Source organism: Rhinoderma darwinii, unplaced genomic scaffold (assembly GCF_050947455.1).
Source record: "Rhinoderma darwinii isolate aRhiDar2 unplaced genomic scaffold, aRhiDar2.hap1 Scaffold_140, whole genome shotgun sequence".
Lineage (NCBI taxonomy): Eukaryota > Metazoa > Chordata > Amphibia > Anura > Rhinodermatidae > Rhinoderma > Rhinoderma darwinii.
In genome coordinates, this window is record NW_027461968.1 from 3,072,719 (window position 1) to 3,092,500 (window position 19,782).

A 19,782-nucleotide genomic window follows, 5' to 3' on the forward strand; every position below is an offset into this window, starting at 1 on the left:
ACTTTTCACTAAAGTGTCGGAGGGTCGTTTCATCAACAACATTGGTCATTGATGCAGTAAGTAATACTTTAAACATCCACATTGAGGTTTACACTAAAGACATTTTCTGCGATCACCTGCTAGCAGAAAACGTGTAGATAACTGACAGCACAGCGACATCTGGTGGCCTTGATGTGTTTTACAGTATGTGATGTACTCTGCCTAGAAGAGCTGGGTTATTGCAGCATTATTAGTAGTAGAATCGGAGTTGGCCGCAAATTACAGTTAAATAGAAGCGTTACCTGTAAACTCAGAGGTGACGTCAATGATTCTCAATAGGAGACACCTGCAAGGAACATTGAGAATATCGGGAAAACTAAGAGCATTTGACAAGGTTGCTTGGATCTTTATTTCGATAGAGAACATTACTCACCCATGATTTATGGTAACATCGCACCCATCTGTGTTGCTGTCAAACCTTGGCCGTAACATTTTAGCCACATCAAATGCTGTCATATGTGGTCTAGTCTTTCAAGATGATAACTACTTATATCCACTTTAGATAGTCAGATGAATGAACAGGTCACTGACTCCCACAAGATCAGCACACTCCTCTCCTGCTGCTTGGATCTGTCCAATGCTCTGATTGGCTACTATCCCCACCCTCTTCCAAACACTGTAAATACTAAAGAAAATAAACAAAAATGTAATTTAAAACTAATGAATGTGTCGCAATCAAAGCACAATACACAGAAATTAGTATAAAAGACATGTTAATAATGATTCCAAAAACAAAATCTTTAATGTTTCATGAAAACAGATCAAACATTTGGACAATTGACATGACATATGGGAGAAAAAATAATTATGAGCAAGTGATTTATTTAATATTTAATTTTAGGAAACATCGGTCGCTTTAAGGTTGTCATGACTACTATCCAACCTTCTGGATGGTCCTGGATTTTGATGCAGAGCCGATCTTATTTCTCTGTCTGCGTCCTATCAGGGCCAAGGATGGAGTTTTCGAATCTGTTCAGTTTTCTCATTGTTGTTTGTGATTTCATGTATTTGCATGTTTCTGATCAAGCTTCTGTATCACCTTGACTGTTTGGACTCTTTGAACTGGTCCTCGACTTTGTCTTTGGATTTTCCCTCTGCTCACAAATTTGGACATTCTGCTCTTGGCTGGTTTTGACCTCTGCAAGTCCTGGTATTCTTCTGTTTTGGGATTTGGACTTTTAGTATTTCCTGGTTGTGAACTCCGCTTGCTGTTTACCCTCTATCTGTCTGGTTTCCGTTCTGGCATTGCCTGCATTGCACCTCCTGTCCAACACTGTATTCCATAAAAGCAACCTGGGTTCTATGCAGCCAAATCCAACCTGCCTTGAGGTGGGCTCTGGTGAAGACCATAGAGTAGCCTTAGACTATGCTGACCAGAGTGGTGATGGACTTGAGGTAGCTAATTTACCTGCACACTTCATCCAGACGGTCTCCAGCTGCCTTTGGGGAATTTATCGTATAGCAATTCCATAAGCTTGCACTCTGGGGAATTTCTCAAGTAGTGATTTCTTGACATTTAGTCTCCCTTGGAAAGGGGAGGCCGTCTCAGTGCCAGGATAAATGGAGAGCAGAAGACAAGACACGACTCAAAAAGAAAGGATCCTTCTGTGTGACACCAAGTTTGATTAGAATTCAAGAGAATTACTATCCCCAGAAAAGATCACAACCCTCTCATGTATCATATAGGAAAATATTGTTCAAATCCTAAAGAATAACACGATGCAAACCGCACTCCCACTTACAGTATATATAATATGAAACTCTACATGCAGTGATATATTGTATCTTTTTATTTTATTCGTCACCATACACCATGTAAGAATTTCATATCCGTGTGCATCATAGGAAAGTCGCCATCACAGCGAACAATATTGTGTCCAGTCATGTAGAGGGGGATACGGACACTATGGTGAAGAAAACTACAGGGGCGGCTTTGGATATGTTCTATGCATAGGGAAATTTATGTATCAATTTCTTTAGGTTACAATATCTTTCTCACAGCGTTACCTTAAAGAGGCTCTGTCACCAGATTAAAAATGCCCTGAACAATGTGATCTCACGAGACCACGCTGTGACGTCACTTCCGCCCACAGGTCCTTCGCCTCTAGGGAGTTCTATATGTTTACCTGCACTGTGTGATGCTGCCTCCTCCGCTGCTGCTGCTGCAGATCCGACGACTGTAACTTCTTATACGCCTGGAGACGATCTATGTTCAGTCTTCAGACGCAGGGATGAAGGATCTGTGGGCGGAAGTGACGTCACAGCATGGTCTCGCGAGATCACGCTGTTTAGTGAAACCAGCTTGGGTGTAATGAAGAGAAGTGTATGATGCTGATTGGTCAGCGTCATACACTCTATTGTAATACACCCTCTCGGTTAAAAGTAAAAAAACGCCCACTCAGGCATTAAGAAACTAATTTGCATAATTGTAATAAAGGTCATAACTTTGCTGAAAAAAGATAGTTTCTCAAAATAAAAACCACTGCTGTTAACTACATTCCAGCGCCCATAAAATGATGTAGGAGATAGGGCATTTTTAATCTGGTGACAGAGCCTCTTTAAGGCCTCCTTCACACACAGAAAATGTCTGTCATTTTAAACTGCACCGAAACGCTTCTAAAAACACCAGCGTTATTAAAATGAAACAAGCGTTTTTTTTAAGGCGTTTTTAGTGGCGTGTTTATGTGGTGTCATTTTGTACGTGCTTTGTTTTATGGCATTTTTGAAGTCCTATATAGAATCTATAGAAAAAACGCCTGAAAAAAACGCTATACCCAGAGTGTGTGGAAAAATTGCCACTGATCACAAAATTGCCTCAAAAACGACACAAACCAGAACGCAGTTGTGTGTAATGCATTTGATATTTTACTATAGACTTTAATGTAACATCTGCAGCACTTAATACAGCAAGAAAAAACACCACAGAAACTGCATTAAAAACACCACAACGAAAAGCACAAAAACGCAGCAAAGCGCTGTGTGTGAATCCAGCCTAAAAAGGGTTGTCTGGGATTTGGGAAAGGAAAACCCCTGCTCCCCAAAACAAATTTAGGGTGAAGCAAGTAGCGATGACTGGGTAAGGTCTGCAGGAAATGTGCATGTGAGGGCAGGTTCACACCGCAGATGTTTAGGCTGAAAATACGAGGCTGAGATTAAAAGAAGACAGACTCTGAATCCGGACGTTTTTTACAGCTGATATTCCAATCATTTTTTGAGCGTATTTTGAGGCGTTTTTTTCAGAGGGTTTTTTAAAGTGTCATGGGAAAAGGGAAAAATCAGCTTCTAAAATGCTTCCGAAAGGGACATGTCCCTTCTTTTTTATAAAGCATATTTTTACGTGTTTAATAATTCAGCAGCAAAAAAATACACCTCATATGAGCTGCGCGGTGTATTTCCTATTAATATTAATGGGAAGCGGTTTGCAGGCGCATTTCAAGTGTATTTTGGAGCATAACACAACCATTTTACGCTCTGATATACGCCTGAAGATGAGCGGTGTGAACACGTCCTTTATATGTAAGCTGGGAATACTCCTTTAAGACCCATTTACACCGATTTTGTATCCCTAATAATTCCCAATATCGGTGGCGGCATCTTCAATTAAAATGACCTCCTGTGACCGCACAATCACCATGACGTAACTGTACATCATGGTGGCCTTATGTAAGACAATCCATGGTGCACAGTTATGTCATGGGGGCTTAAGGGGTTAATGTTATGGCTGAACGGTGTATAATCATCAAGGGCTTAATAATAGGGGTTACAGAGGTAAAAGTCTCACCGGGGGCTGGTGCCTGAGGGGGCTTAAGAGAAGACATAAATATTATAAATGGCGCACAGTCTATAAAGATAGTCGCCTATTGGTCAGTGTCTGTAGCGTCTCCGGAATAAAGAGAAAACGTTATTTCAAAATGAGCTTGTAATGACGAGACGACCACTTTACAGACAGAAGTGACAGTTTTACACATAATTCCAATTTATATAAGTGACACTAATGATATAATTGTTCTGCAATATGTCCCCTTCTATGTACAGATGTAGAGATCTTTAACTTGACTTTTAATGCATTAAATACACAGCGGCAAGAAACTTTAATTTCACTTTTTCAATGGTTTTCAATGACTTAACCCCTTAAGGACGCAGCCTAGTTTTGGCCTTAAAGGGCAGGTGTCGCGATTTTTTTTTTAATATAATATTGCTTTTAGTATGTTATTAAAATTAATTTTATTTATTTGTGTGTTTGTGTTTTACTTTTTTCTAACTTTTACTTCTCTATGGGGGCTGCCATTTTGTTTTTCATCTCTGTATGTGTCGATTAACGACACATACTGAGATGGAATACGGCAGCTACAGTGCATAGGAGTCAATGAACGGGAGCCGTTCCATTGATTCTGCTCTCTGGCTCTCTACTGCGCAGACGCAGGTCAGAGTCACACAGCAGAGAAGCTGTTTGCAGGGAGATAGCAGGCACCATTATGAAGACCAGCTGCACTGCAGCCCCCACCCCTGACGGGACCCCCCCCCTGTATGAAGGACACATGAAACAACTGTACAGGGAAAGCCCTGAACGGTAAATCTCTCTAGTTGTGCTGAGACTGGGAGGTTCATTAGTCACATTCCCAAACAGTCTCAGCACAACTAGAGAGATTTACCGTTCAGGGGTCTGGGAAAGCTGGGTGACCACCATTACCCCTCCTACTGGAGTGTGAGAGGTTCATTAGTCACATCCCCAAACACTCCAGCAGGAGGGGTAATGGTGGTCACCCAGCTTTCCCAGAAGCAGATATAACCAGGAAAGGGCTGGATGGACGGGCTGAGGGTGCACAGGGTTTTTGGTGACCCCTCTGTCATGTGATTGGACCTAGGTTACCGGTTCATCAGACGGGGTTCATGTGACTATAAATCTGTCGATAACAAGAGACAGTGCACTCAGGACAAGCCCTGCCCTCATGCCGTAGTTGTGGTTCTGTCTGCAGTGATGGCGCTGGGTGGCTCTGACACCCGCCTCCCCCGTCGGGTCATCTCAGGACAGAAGGGGTGTCCGGATTGGAGACACAGCGCCGCACCTGTCCTCAGGTTGTGTCTGGTATTGCAGTTCACCTCCATTGAAGTGAATAGGACAGAGCTGTAATACCACACACGACCTGAGGACAGGTGCAGTGCCATGTTTTCCTGGACGACCCCTTTAAGACTTTTCCCATGTGTGTGTGTGTGTGGCAGAGCGGAGTGTACACGGGCACCGCTGATACTTCATAGCCGCTTATCAGCTGTTTTGAAGAATCAGCGGCGAGCACCCCCCCCCCCCCCCCACACACACACACACACAAATCCCCCCAAACACGCAAGATCAAGTTTAATCAAGTGTTTTTTTAATGTGTTTTTTTGCACGTAAAATGTGCAAAAAAAAAAACGTATCAAATACACGGCGTGTGAACCGGTCAACTCAAAAGTCATTCACTTCAATTTCATCATTCTAAGGGCTCATTTACACGAGCGTGTTATACGTCCGTGCGACGCACGTGATTTTCACGCGCGTCGCAGGGACCTATATTAGTCTATGGGGCCGTGCAGACAGGTGCGTGATTTTCACTGCGTAAAAGTCACGACATGTCCGTTCTTTGAGCGTTTTTCGCGCATCACGCACCCATTGAAGTCAATGGGTGCGTGAAAACCACGCATGTCGCACGGAAGCACTTCCATGGGACGCGCATGATTCGCGCAACTGCAGTGAAAAGGATGAATGAAAACAGAAAAGCACCACGTGCTTTTCTGTTTACAAACATCCAAACAGAGTTTACCAGAGAAACATTACTAAATATGTATTGCCCAGATTCTGCAGTTTTTAGAAATGTCCAACATGTGGCTCTAGTGCGCTCGTGGACTAAAACACAAGCCCCAGAAGCAAAGAAGCACCTAGTGCATTTTGAGGCCTCTTTTTTTATTAGAATATATTTTAGGCAGCATGCCAGGTTTGAAGAGGTGTTGAGGTGCCAAAACAGTAGGAATCCCCCAATAATGACCCCATTTTGGAAACTGCACCCCTCAAGGAATTGATTTATGAGTAATGTGACCATTTAGAGACCATAGTTTCTTCACAGAACTTATTTGAATTGGGCTGGGAATTAAAACAAAATTAATTTTTTCCAATAATATGTTGTTTTGGCTAAAAATGTCTTATTTTAACAAGAAATAAAATACCCCATACTGTTGCGCAATTTGTCCTGAGTGCGGCAATACCCCATTTGTTGTGATAAACTGCCGTTTGGGCCCATGGGAGGGCTCAGAACGAAAGGACCACCATTTGGCCTACTGGGGATTTTCTGGTGCGAAGTCATGTATGCAGAAGCCCCTGAGTTACCAGTACAGTTGAAACCCGCAAGAAGTGACCCCGTTTTAAAAACTAAACCCTTAAGGCATTCATATAGAGGTGTAGTGAGCATTTTGATCGGAGACATACACCCCATAAACTGTAATGTGGGTTCTTACGGGTATGGCAATACCCTCAATGTGGATGGTAACAGCTGCCTAGGCACGCAGCAGGGCCCAGAGGGGAAAGATAAGGGGGGATAAGCTGTGCGGAGTGCATCAGGGTAAGTAACATTGGGGTAAATTATAAACCAAGGGATGTATGATACATTTTAAAACACTCTTTCATACAGAGCTCTGGTTTTTTCGGGACACGTGTCACATTGATATATTGTGTCATCCCTTATCCCCCTCTTATAGCAGACTTTGCACCTTTTTTGACTTTTTCCCTTCTTGCCAGTTTGGGGAACTTCTCCTGGAAAGTGTTTCCCTGGTACGATACGTGTGGCCTCGCTTCCAGTAGTACTGGGTGCCCCCCCCCTTCCTGGTCCCTAAAGATTAGGTTCTTGATAACCACCTCTTGAAATTCCAGAAAAGTTCCCCTCAGGCCTGTTCATTGACGTAGCACGTACACATTGTACAATGCCATCTGTATGATGTGCACGGCCAGCTTCTTATACCACACCGCATGGCGCTGTAGGGCTTCAGGACTTGATATGACAAGTCCACCCCTCGCATCTACCTATTGTAGTCCAGGATGCAGTCTGGTTTGGGGGTCTCTGTACTGGTACCTCGTACAGGTACATGGGTACTGGTGTGACATCTCTCTTGTCTTGTACTTGACACACAATATGTTGCTGCTAGATTGTGCCCTGCGCTCACCCCTTTTTGTTTGCCCTGCAGAGTCTTAGGGAGGCCTCTCAGGTTTCTTCTAGCAGTGCCGCATGCCACAGGACTGGAAGCGAGGCAGTTGAAGAGTGGGACGCTGGTATAAAAATTATCCAGGTAGAGGTGGTAACCCTGGTCCAGCAGTGGGTGCACCAAATCCCACACAATTTTTGCATTAACTCTCAGTAAGGGGGGGGGGGGGCATTATGGGGGATGAATACTGGTGTCCTTCCCTTTATATATCCTAAATTTGTAGGTATACCCTGATGCACTCTCTTACCCGGCAGGTACTCGCGGAATTGAACACTCCCTTTAAAATCTACCAAGGACTCATCAATAGAAATTCACTTCTCAGGGGTGTATGCTTTGGAAAACCGGGCACTGAAATGGTCTAATAGGGGTCTCCGTTTATACAAACGGTCAAAACTCGGGTCATCTCGGGGTTGGCACGGCTCATTATCAGTATAATGTAAGAAGCGAAGTATTGCCTAATTTATTTACTTTTTTAGGTCCCAGTTCAGTTCTGAAGTTGCTTTGTGGGGCCCATATATTAGAAACCCCTATGAAACACCCCATTTTAGAAACTAGACCCCTCAAAGTATTCACAACAGCATTTAGAAAGTTTATGAACCATTTAGGTGTTTCACAGGAATTTAGAGCAAAGTAGAGGTGAAATTTACATTTTTTTTTTGTCAGAAAATCCTCTTTATACCATTTTTTTATAACACAAAAGGTTTTACCAGAGAAACGCAACTCAATATTTATTGCCCAGATTCTGCAGTTTTGAGAAATATCCCACATGTGGCCCTAGTGTGATAATGGACTGAAGCACCGGCCTCCGAAGCAAAGGAGCACCTAGTGGATTATGAGGCCTCTTTTTTATTAGGCACCATGTCCGGTTTGAAGAGGTCTTGTGGTGCCAAAACAGTGGAAAACCCCCAAAAGTGACCCCTTTTTGGAAACTAGACCCCTTGAGGAATTCATTGCAGTTTTCTTGGGGTGCATGTGACTTTTTGATCAGTTTTTATTCTATTTTTTTAGGTGGCGTGGTGACTAAAAAACAGCAATTCTACTATTGTTTTTTTATTCTATTTTTTTTACAGCGTTCACCGTGCGCTATAAATGACATATTCACTTTATTCTGCGGGGCGATACGATTACGGCGATACCAGATGTTTATAGTTTTTTTTTATGTCTTATGGCGTTTTCACAATAAAATACGTTTTGTAAACAATCATTCACTTTTTGTGTTACCTTATTCTAAGAGGCAGAACTTTTATATTTTTCCATCAATAAAGCCGTGCGAGGACTTATTTTTTGCGTAATGAACTGTAGTTTCCATCAGTACCATTTTTCGGTACATGCGACTTTTTGATCTCTTTTTATTCCTTTTTTTGGGAGGTGAAGTGACCAAAGAATTGTGATTGTGGTACAGTTTATTATTATTTTCTTTTACGGCGTTCACCGCGCAGGATAAATAATGAAATCACTTTGTAGTTCAGGCCGTTACGGACGCGGCAATACCAATTATGTATAGTTTATTTGTTTATTTATATATTTTTATTAATAATAAAGGACTGATAAGGGAAAAAGGGGGATTTTTACTTTTATTACTTTTAAAACTTTTATTTTCTTATTTTTACACATCTTTTTTTAACTTTTTTTTAACTTTATTACTTTGTCCCACTAGGGGACTTGAGGGCAGGAGGCCCTGATCGCTATTCTAATACACTGCACTACATACGTAGTGCAGTGTATTAGAGCTGTGAGCTGTTCACTGACAGCAAGCATAGTGAGTCCTGACTTTGTCAGGACCCAGTAGGCTTCCGTCGATTGCAGAGCCGGACGCCATTGTTTAGTGTCCGGTTGCCATAGTCACCATCGCCAGCCGCTATCGTGTAGCAGGCTGGCAATTGTAGCTTAACCCCTAAAAAGCCGTGATCACTATTGAACACGGCTTTTCAGGGGTTAATCAGCGGGGACACAGCGATTGGTCCCCGCTGTAGGAGCTGCGGCAGCTGCTGTACGAGACAGCAGCTGTCACAGCTCCTGTATGTGTCGGGAGGACGGCCGAAATGGCCGTTACTCCGGCGACGTACTATTCCGTCGCTGAGCGCGAACGTATTGGTTAGCGTGACGGAATAGTACGTCGCTGAGCGCGAAGGGGTTAAAGAGGCTGTGTCACCGCATTCTACGTGGCCTGTCTTCTACATGTGATCGGCGCTCTCATGTAGATCACAGCAGTGTTTTTTTTATTTAGAAAAACGATCAATTTTGACCAAGTTATGACCTATTTAAGAAAGTTATTAGCATAAATCTAAATGCCCAACTGGGCATTTTTTTTAGCTTTTGACCAAGTGGGCATGTATATTCCATGCTTATAAAACAGCAGTCCCATATAACGCCTATATCCAGTGTATACACAGACAGTCTATCCAGGCAGGAGGAGATAACCGATGATGTAACCGATACTGCAGCCACTTATGATGTCACTGATGATGTCATAGACAGTACTACTAGCTAAGTTCTATGTGCAGCTGGATTCCACTCACTTTGCACTTGATATTTGATCAGTGTGTTTCCTACAGATCACGATTTTTGGGCTTTTTCTCCAATTTTTGGGAATAACATCTGGACCAGGACTGTGATTGACTGTGATTGACAGGTAAGATGCAGCATTTTATTATTTATCAGCTATAATATCCGTGTTATTAATTATACATGTTACTGGATACATGAAATATCTATGCTCTAGAATTCTGATATAAGACCAGATTCACACTGGACATTACTGCAGCAATTTATAACCAGCATCTCACCACAACTATCTGATTGTAGAAGGATTTTTTTTTCCTGTGATTGACGGGGTTGTTTTTTGTTTTTTTTTCAAGTTCCAGTAAAATGTTTCTATGAACACAAGTAAAAAAACTGAACATGTGGATTTTACATTCAGATTTCTGTTTCAATATGTCTTTATTAAACAGTTGAGACATCAGAAATATATGTGTAGAACAGTTCTACTCGCAGGTAGACGTAAATAGTCTCAAATAATAATTAAATCGTTAATTCCTATAAGTTTTAACATTTTGAGAAAATGGGATTCAAAATAATATGGGTAATAAAAGGTAAATAAAATAAATGTTGTGAAGAACGTATACAGGTCACCATAAAGAAAAAATAAAATGTATACAACAGACAACGTATGAGCTCCCACTAGAAAGGGAGAGGTACGGCATGTACAGAGTTATTCCAGCACATCCAATCTTTACAGAATCGGTCATGTCTCTGTATACTACGGGCATAAATATATTCATATTGATAGTTTGTATTGACTTTTTTAATGATGTCTGTGATGGTCGGGACGTTACATGTTTTCCATCAGAACGCTACAGCTGATGTGGCAGATATTAAAATATGACATATTACAATTTGGAATTGTTTGTTTCCCCATTAAAGTTAAAATTTATTATTTCCTAAAAATTACAGCAGTCAGTAATCTGTGAATGGAAATGTGAATTCTCAAGTATTTTCTAGAACAGACATGCCAGGAGAGACGTCAGATCCTCTATAATTTTATATGTATGTTCTGTCCTTTGTATAAAATGTCTTATTTACCTTTTAAAGGGATTTTCCATAACTTTATTATTAATAGTAAATATCAGATCGGTGGAGATCTGACTCCTACCACCCCCATGATCAGCTGAGTAAAGGGGCCGCACCACCCTGGTCAGCCACATGTCATCTTCATTGTTTACCAGGAAAGCTCCATGCATTTGGTAGTGGCTGTGCTCGGTATTTCAGCTCAGAGAGAACCACCTCTGGAACGGGGCCCCCTAAACCCTGTTCTACCTTTTTGTGTTCCGGCTGATTTCCTACTATGAAGGGGGAAAGCCCCATAGAACTGAATAGTAGTTACCCAAACAGCGTAGCTCGCATGCTATGCTGCTTCCGTAGCTGCCATTCACTACTATGGGAGTTAGAGAAACAGCGTAGTTCAGCAAGCTACGCTGTTTCCGTAACTCCCGACCATGTAATCTGTAAGTGGCCGGGAGTCAGTGTGAGCACAAAATGCTAGAACAGGGTTTAGGGGGCCCCATTCTAGAGATTGGTGTACAGGTGGGACACGCATTTATCTGACGTTTATTACATATCCTGTGGTTACGTCAAATATGTCGCTCATGGGAAAACTCCTTTAACATACTGTACACGTTTCTTACAGGATGGCGGTGACGGACACCTCTGATATATGTCATATGTTGGTCATCTGTCACCTATAGACGTCAATGTTAAATAGTGTATACGTGTAATGTATACGTTTATAAGTGTAACCTCTGGTAACATAACAACTATTCTTGTATCTATCCTGTGATCAGAGGTTTTGTATCTTTTTCTTAGATCTTGTCTGAACAGATCCCTTGATTAGTCCCAGAACTGCTGCTGCCGGGACAGTGTCCTGAATACAGCGCTCAGGTATTGATCTCTCTTTCCTGTAATTTGACTTTCCTGCATATTACTCACACACGTCCCAAATTATCTGGTCAGAAAACAGACGGCACTGTTGTGTATGACTGAAGCCATTCCTCCATGTCACATAGGCAGATAGATCCCTGACACTTGGCGGCAGTCATAGTTATCATGAACACCCTTAGGCTGGGTTCACACGACCTATTTTCAGGCGTAAACGAGACGTATTATGCCTCGATATACGCCTGAAAATAGGGCTACAATACGTCGGCAAACATCTGCCCATTCATTTGAATGGGTTTGCCGACGTACTGTGCAGACGACCTGTAATTTACGCGTCGTCGTTTGACAGCTGTCAAACGACGACGCGTAAATTGACTGCCTCGGCAAACAAGTGCAGGACACTTATATACATTATATGCAGGACACTTCTTTGCAACGTAATTTGAGCCGTTCTTCATTGAACTCAATGAAGCACAGCTCAAGATTTACGAGCGTCACAGATGCCTCGCATAATACGAGGAGGAGCTTTTACGGCTGAAACGAGGCAGCTGTTTTCTCCTGAAAACAGTCTGTCATTTCAGCCGTAAAAGCCTCTCGTCGTGTGCACATACCCTAATTCTACTGACACCAAGAAGTTCACCAAACAGTCACATAATCTTACTCCTGGATATAGAGCCGGACATAGAAGACTAGGGTCCTCATAGCAAAGATCAAACTGGGCCCTCCATTATGGGGCCCAATGTAGCTACTGAGGAGAGCCGGGCGTGATGTTTGTTTACCTCTCCATTCCCCTTCCCATGACCTTTGGGACAATTCTCCACCGCTTTGCTTGCTGCCAATGTAGTTCCTCTGGAGAGCGGAGTCCTGCACAGGTTGTCACCACCCAGCCGCAAAGAAGAGAGGACCAACTCCATTACCTGCTATATAGTGACACCAAATCCACTGCTGTCTAAATCTATAACTGTCAAATTGTATTTTCCATGAAGTGTAATCTTATATTATAATATTTTATTACAATTAACCTCCAATCCCAGGAATGATGGATTATCTCTTCTATGTATATAATACTGGTCATATGTTCTGGACTTGTCTGTTCTTATGACGAGTAAATAATTGTATTTCCCATAAAATTATAATGCTGGAGCATCTCCTCTTAGCACTCTGAATTTTTCCATTCCTCTATAATTCCGCCTGGGAATGTTTGAATATGGGGGATACAATATCTCTTGTCTATAGGATGTGTCCCTACACATTATGAAACTGTCAGCACTCATTGTATAGTATCAGACCATGGCCATTGAGAAAAGAGAATAACGTCACCCAGTTGTCAATTTCTTCTTACATTTCCAGGAGTAATAAAAAAGTAACAGCCCAATGAAGAGCTCTGTGATGGCCTCGGGTCCAGGTGTAGGATGGGCTGCTCCAAAAATGAGGAGAGTGCCCAACTAATGCCCAGCATATAAAGTAGGAGAGTCCAAGGTAAGTGCCGAATATTTCTTTATCTCTACACACGTTATATCACATATTTACTGGCTGGAAGGTTTATAGCAATAATGGATATTTTCTCCAAGAGCCCAATTTCAGTTTTCTCACATTGTCCCTCAGAAAACAAGGTTGCTCTTCCTAATATTCCTCGCTTCAATGCTGGGGGTGGTAGATGGAAGAATAGAAAAAAATGTCCTACACAAAATGTAGTGACCGCTTATTACTGACAAGCTACAAACCTGTAATATATTAGGAAAAGAGACCAAGAGCCTGGAAACCCGGTGTGGTCAACTATGGCATCCAGACTAAGCTGCCACCCAAACTTATATGTTGTCAGGTAACCCGGTGCATGGCCAGAATATTCATTACATGTACCCACATTATATGTGTCCAGAGACACCACAAAAGAGAGAAGAATCAGAAACTCCACAGTTCTCTATAGTTTCCCTTAAGTTTAGGCTTATATAGAGACATAACTATAAGCTCCGGGGCCTTGGTGCCAAATCTATACCAGGTCCTGCCAACTATCATATACCATATATAATCTGCACTCCCACAGACACAACAGGCTTTATGTAAGATGGGGTCCTGGGCAACAAGTAAAGTAGGCTCACCCACCCACCCCATCCCACAGGGTCATGTTTCTATACAGTTTTTTATATTTATCTGGTGGTCTAGGGCTGTGAAAGGGTTCAGTGTAAATTCACTGGTGGTTTAAGACAGTAAAGGGGAATTGTTTTTTCATTGTATGGTGGTCTAGGGCAGTCAAGGGGGCGACAAGTAAAATCAGGATTCCTCCAGGTGATGGCGGCATTGGGGATTTGTTCAGATTGTGACCCCCTTATGCCAGTCATGGACACCAGGGCCTGTACAACCTCTTCACCCCTATAATTATGTTCCCTGGGTCTACGTTACATTACAAAATGTGTTCAATGTCTGACTCGCCCTGTGATAGATAATGACATGTGTGACAGTAAATATATTATTATACATTATAGATATGGGGTTATTTTATGTATATGCAGTAAACCCATTATGTATATTACAGACATATAAAACATGTGAATATGTGGCACCAGTGACAGCCGACATGCTAGAAGATCCACCGTATATATGTAAGTATTATAGAAAATAACAACCTATAGAAATGCTATAATGTGATGTCATCCAGAATGTTCCTATAGAGACACATGAGAGGCTGCGGGAACAAATTCCCCAATGTTGTCAATTGGCTGAACATATATTTGTTGATATGATGACCCATACTAAGCTCACATCACAATTTTTACTTTTCGTTCCAGAAAACCTTGGGATCGGCTGCCTGCTGCCAGGGGGACTCTCTGAAGTAATATTTCATCTATATGAGGTATATCCATCTTTAGTTACTATATATAGGGATAGGGATCGTGTAGGTAATGGGTTTCTTTGTATAGTATGAAGATGGCCATATGACTGGCGGTGCCATGTAGTCTAGGGGGGACACGTAAGGGAACAATAAGGAACGGTTTTGGCCTGAAGATAGATTTAAGGTAATTGGTTGAGGGGACTAGGGGTACAGTAAAGTTAATTGGGGATTAGGGGTGGAGCAGTGTTGGGGGATATAAGGCACGGTCACCCTGCCAAGAGCAGTTGCCACACATTATTGCCTACAAGAAATTCATTAGCCCAAACCTTTACATGCAATCTAATAGACATTAGGACGCTACTAGTTACTTTTGGGGTGGCAGAGGGCCCCCTGACCTGCTGGGCCCCAATGTAACCGCACAGTTCTCACATATAGTACGTCCGCCCCTGATTTATGTTAGAAAGTCATATGGGAGAAGCCCCCTGATCGGTTAAATACCTAGGCCAAATGGGCAAACATCTTGTAATAGCCACTGATTCCATGTCATGTAACTGCTGAGGACTTGTACTATATATAATATTGTATATTGTAATGTCGTGGTGAAGGAAAGGTACAGGGTTCAGGAGTCATCTCTACTACTTGGTGTCTCAGCGCTGGGCACTTGTGCCATGTATCCCAGACATGTACCCCAAACTTTGCTAGCAGTCAGGGGAGACTGCTTACCTTACTGTTATCATTACTACAAGTAATAAAAGCGGGCGGCCGGGAGCGGACCTATCCATGCCGCCTGTCACTCTGACGTCCGCAATGTTTATCTGCAGCATTGTAGGGGGAGGGGTGGCAGGACTCCTAATAAAGTGTCTCTGTGTGAATAATTGTATGAACCCCCTCAGAAACCCCATAATAGTTACTGTTGTGATATAATAAGAATAAAGCTCATTATAATAACTCACTGATAAGAGACATTGTAGAAGCATAAAAATGAGATAATATATAATACACCTAAAGCTATAAAATACAATGTTGGGGACTGGTCTCTGTTCTACATGAAAATGTTTCCATGGATTGGGATTTGTCCTAATACTTTGTCTTTCTTACTCCTAGTATTGATTCTGAATGGCCCCATTGAATTGCATAGGTCCGTGTGATGTCCGTTGTTTTAACACACGTAAGGCCTTATTCACACGAACGCGTTTAACGTCCATGATACGTCGCACGGACCTATGTTAGTCAATGTGGCCGTTCAGACAGTCCGTGATTTTCACGCAGCGTGTGTCCGCTGCGTAAAACTCACGACATGTCCTATACTTGGCCGTTTTTCGCGCAACACGCACCCATTGAAGTCAGTGGGTGCGTGAAAATCACGCACAGCACATGGAAGCACTTCCGTGTGTCGCGCGTGACTCGCGCAACAGTAGATAAATAAGTGAAGGAAAAAATAAAAGCACGTCCTTCATTTCTTTTTCTAAACATCAAAACCGCGTGTCATAAGGATGGCATATGCGTGGAAATCACGCAGCCACGCACCATTCACTGATGACACACGGAACTGCAAGATGCACACGTTCGTGTGAATAAGGCCTAACACGGATGTGCAATACGCTGGTGTGAATAAGGCCTAAGTTGTATTTTTATACACGTATTATGCTATGTGCTATGTGCGATTTTGGTTGCATACAGTAGAAGTTGCTTGTTGTGTGCAGTATTTTTTTTTCAAATACATCTGTGTATGATGGCCAAATATTGTAGGGCTTCTGTTTCAGTGTTTTGATAGCGCACGCTTTTGTGGCTGTAGATGTATGTGGTATATATATATATATATAAGCTTTTATCACCTTGATCCATTCATTGTAAATTATATTTTCTCTAAATCGCTGATTGTATGTGAGTTTTAGGCACAAATGTGAATTTTAATGCATTTGTTTTTAAAAATAAATTCCTCTATCCTATATCTAAGGTGTGATAGTGAAGGTTGAAGGTGAACACGGCCGCCAGGACCACGTCAAGACAACTGCAATCATCAGGTTGTCTGCTCCCAGGAAAATAGGAGCTTTGTGGACGCCTCATTTTTCTAGGTGTGTAATCCCTGCATTTTATAGATTGTTACTTTTTTTTTTGTACATTTCCTGCTTAAAACCACATTTTTGGTGTTTTCAATTTGTAATTTTATGGAGATAATATATGTACATGTAGACACAGGCACAAGTGGTATGTATGTATGTATGTATGTATGTATGATATATATATATTTTTTTTTATTGTGTCTCCTTAAAGAGACTCTGTCACCACATTATAAGTGTCCTGTCTCCTATATAAGGAGATCGGCGCTATAATGTAGGTGACAGTAATGCTTTTTATTTAAAAAAAACAATCTTTTTTCACAACGTTAGGAGCGATTTTGGTTTATGCTAATGAGCTTTCTTAATGCCCAAGTGGGCGTACTTTTACTTTCGACCAAGTGGGCGTTGTACAGAGGAGTGTATGACGCTGACCAATCGGCATCATGCACTCCTCTCCATTCATTTACACTGCACTAGCGATATAGTTACCGTATATATCGGCGTATAAGACGACTTTTTACACCCTTAAAAAAATATCAAAAGTGTGGGGTCGTCTTATATGCCAGATATTGGACATTAGGGATGCACGTTGCAGCCGCACAGCTCAGTATAGTACACATGACTATGAGAGCGGGGCTGCGGCTGTGTAATTCAGCCACAGCCCCGCTCCTGAGTCCTGACATATGCGCGCGGGGTCAGCATCATGTGATGCGGCCGGCGCTGCACTAATGATCTGCGGCATTGAAGACAGAACATGGCGGGCGCGCTACAAAGCACCCCCATGTTGTCTTCAGTGCCTGAACTGCCGCTCATTAGTGCAGCGCCGGCCGCATCACCTCATGCTGACCGCGCGCGCACTTCCTGTCAGGAGCAGGGCAATGGCTGTATTACACAGCCGCAGCCCCGCTCTATAACGCCGGAGATCAGAGAACCTCTCATCTCCGCCGTTATTCCCGTGAATGCTGCGATCACAGCTGACTGCAGCATTCAGGGGAAAGTGAGAAGGGGGGATGCCCCTGGATCGCATCACAGGGAATTCCTGTGACGCGATCGAGGGCCATACCATATATGGGCAGACAGCCCAGGGTCTATTGACGGACCCCAGGGCTGTCTGACCATATCTCTTGTTGTTAGGATATACCCAAGTATGTCCTAACAACAGCCTGTGTGCTATCTGTCCACAGGCTAATGTACTGGCACATATCTGATATATGTCAGTACATTAAAGTTTAAAAATAAAGTAAAAACAAAGTATGGTTACATTTTAAAAAAATATACACATTCACCTTTTTTACAATAAACATTAAAATAAGTCTCAATACATAAAATACACACATTCAGTAATGGCGCGGACAACAATGTTTTTGCATCATTTATGATGTGTACGCTGTAAAAAAATGAAATAAACACGGCTTTCATTCACTTATTAATGTGAGGCGCGAGGTGCGATGAATTTACCCTCCATGTTGCTCACATTAATAGTAATTAACCCCATCATGTACCTCGCCTATCTGCGCATGCGCGAGTTCAAAGACACAGAGAGTCCTGGGTCCTGCCGCCGATGGCCATAGTGAAGCACTCCTGCACGAAATGGTGAGTATATCTTAAATTCTATATTTTAAGGGTAAAAGTTGGGGGTCGTCTTATACGCCCAGTCGTCTTATACGCCGACATATACGGTATATCACTATGTGCAGTCACATAAACACACACTAACATTACTACAGTGTCCTGATAATGAATACACATGACCATCCAGCCTGGACGTCATGTGTACTCAGAATCCTGACACTTCTGACTCTTTTTTTGTGAGATTCCGGCAAGTGAAACCAAATCTCGTTTAGCTCCGTGATCTCGCGAGATTTCGTATCCGTTGCTGGAATCTCACAAAAAAGAGTCAGAAGTGTCAGGATTCTGAGTACACATGACGTCCAGGCTGGATGGTCATGTGTATTCATTATCAGGACACTGTAGTAATGTTAGTGTGTGTTTATGTGACTGCACATAGTGATATAACTATATCGCTAGTGCAGTGTAAATGAATGGAGAGGAGTGCATGATGCTGATTGGTCAGCGTCATGCACTCCTCTGTACAACGCCCACTTGGTCGAAAGTAAAAGTACGCCCACTTGGGCATTAAGAAAGCTCATTAGCATTAACCAAAATCGCTCCTAACATTGTGAAAAAATATCGTTTTTTCAAATAAAAAGCATTACTGTCACCTACATTATAGCGCCGATCTCCTTATATAGGAGACAGGACACTTATAATGTGGTGACAGAGTCTCTTTAATCTAACTTTTTGGTATTTCCTCATGGGAATTGGTCTGTGATATGACCTTTTTTTTCCTCTTTTTTAACTACTTAATTAATAAAATTATTTATTTTTACTACATACCCATGTGAGTGCTGATATATCCTAGAGGGTTTTTGGGTTTTTTTTTTTTTCTTTTCTGCTTTAATTACTAGGATAGCACCGTGTGGCATTCGGTCCACAAAATTTCTTGGGTTATTGGATATCAAATCTTTTCTTCTTTTCATATATATATATATATATATATATATATATATATATATATATATATATATATATATATATATATGTATATATATATATATATATATGTATGCATGTATGCATGATATATATGTATGTATGTATGTATGTATGTATGTATGCTGCTACAGGGCCCGCGGCATGAGGGTGGCCCGTGTCGCCCGCCGGCACGGGCCCCAACCATGGCCGGAGGCTCCGCTAGCAGCCGCTATGGCTGCTACAGCGCGACACCCCTGAACACTACGGCAGAGCAGGGAGGTATCTCTCTGCCATTAAACAAAAGACATGTATCCCCTATCCACAGGATAGGGGATACATGTGTGATCGCTGGCATTGATAGGGAGAACGGGGGACTGAAAGTCCCCTGAAGTTCTCCATCAGAAACCTCGGACTTCCGGGGTCTGTGTCGGCAGCTCCGTAGAAATGAATGGAGCGCCGGTCGCGCTTGTGCGCATGCGTGACCAGCGCTCCTTTCATTTTTATTGAGCTGCACAGACGCCGGAAGTCCGAGGTTAGTCATGGAGAACTTCGGGGGACTTTCGGTCCCCCGTTCTCCTTATCGCTGCCAGCGATCACACATGTATCCCCTGTCCTGTGGATAGGGGATGCATGTTATTTGTAGGACACACTGTAGGT

The 19,782-nt window shown here is 42.3% G+C and overlaps 1 long non-coding RNA gene across 3 annotated transcripts in view; it reads left to right on the plus strand.

Moving 5' to 3' along the window:
• The window catches only part of LOC142699170 (uncharacterized), a 169,469-nt gene that overhangs the window by 141,508 nt on the left and 8,179 nt on the right, over window positions 1-19,782 (plus strand). For 2 of the 3 annotated variants that reach the window (XR_012866053.1, XR_012866052.1), the window contains 6 exons: window positions 9,822-9,898; window positions 11,629-11,703; window positions 13,051-13,179; window positions 14,234-14,300; window positions 14,487-14,551; window positions 16,488-16,605. This is a non-coding gene — a long non-coding RNA (uncharacterized LOC142699170). The remainder of the gene's footprint in view (window positions 1-9,821; window positions 9,899-11,628; window positions 11,704-13,050; window positions 13,180-14,233; window positions 14,301-14,486; window positions 14,552-16,487; window positions 16,606-19,782) is intronic. The other variant, XR_012866054.1, reaches the window with a different exon arrangement.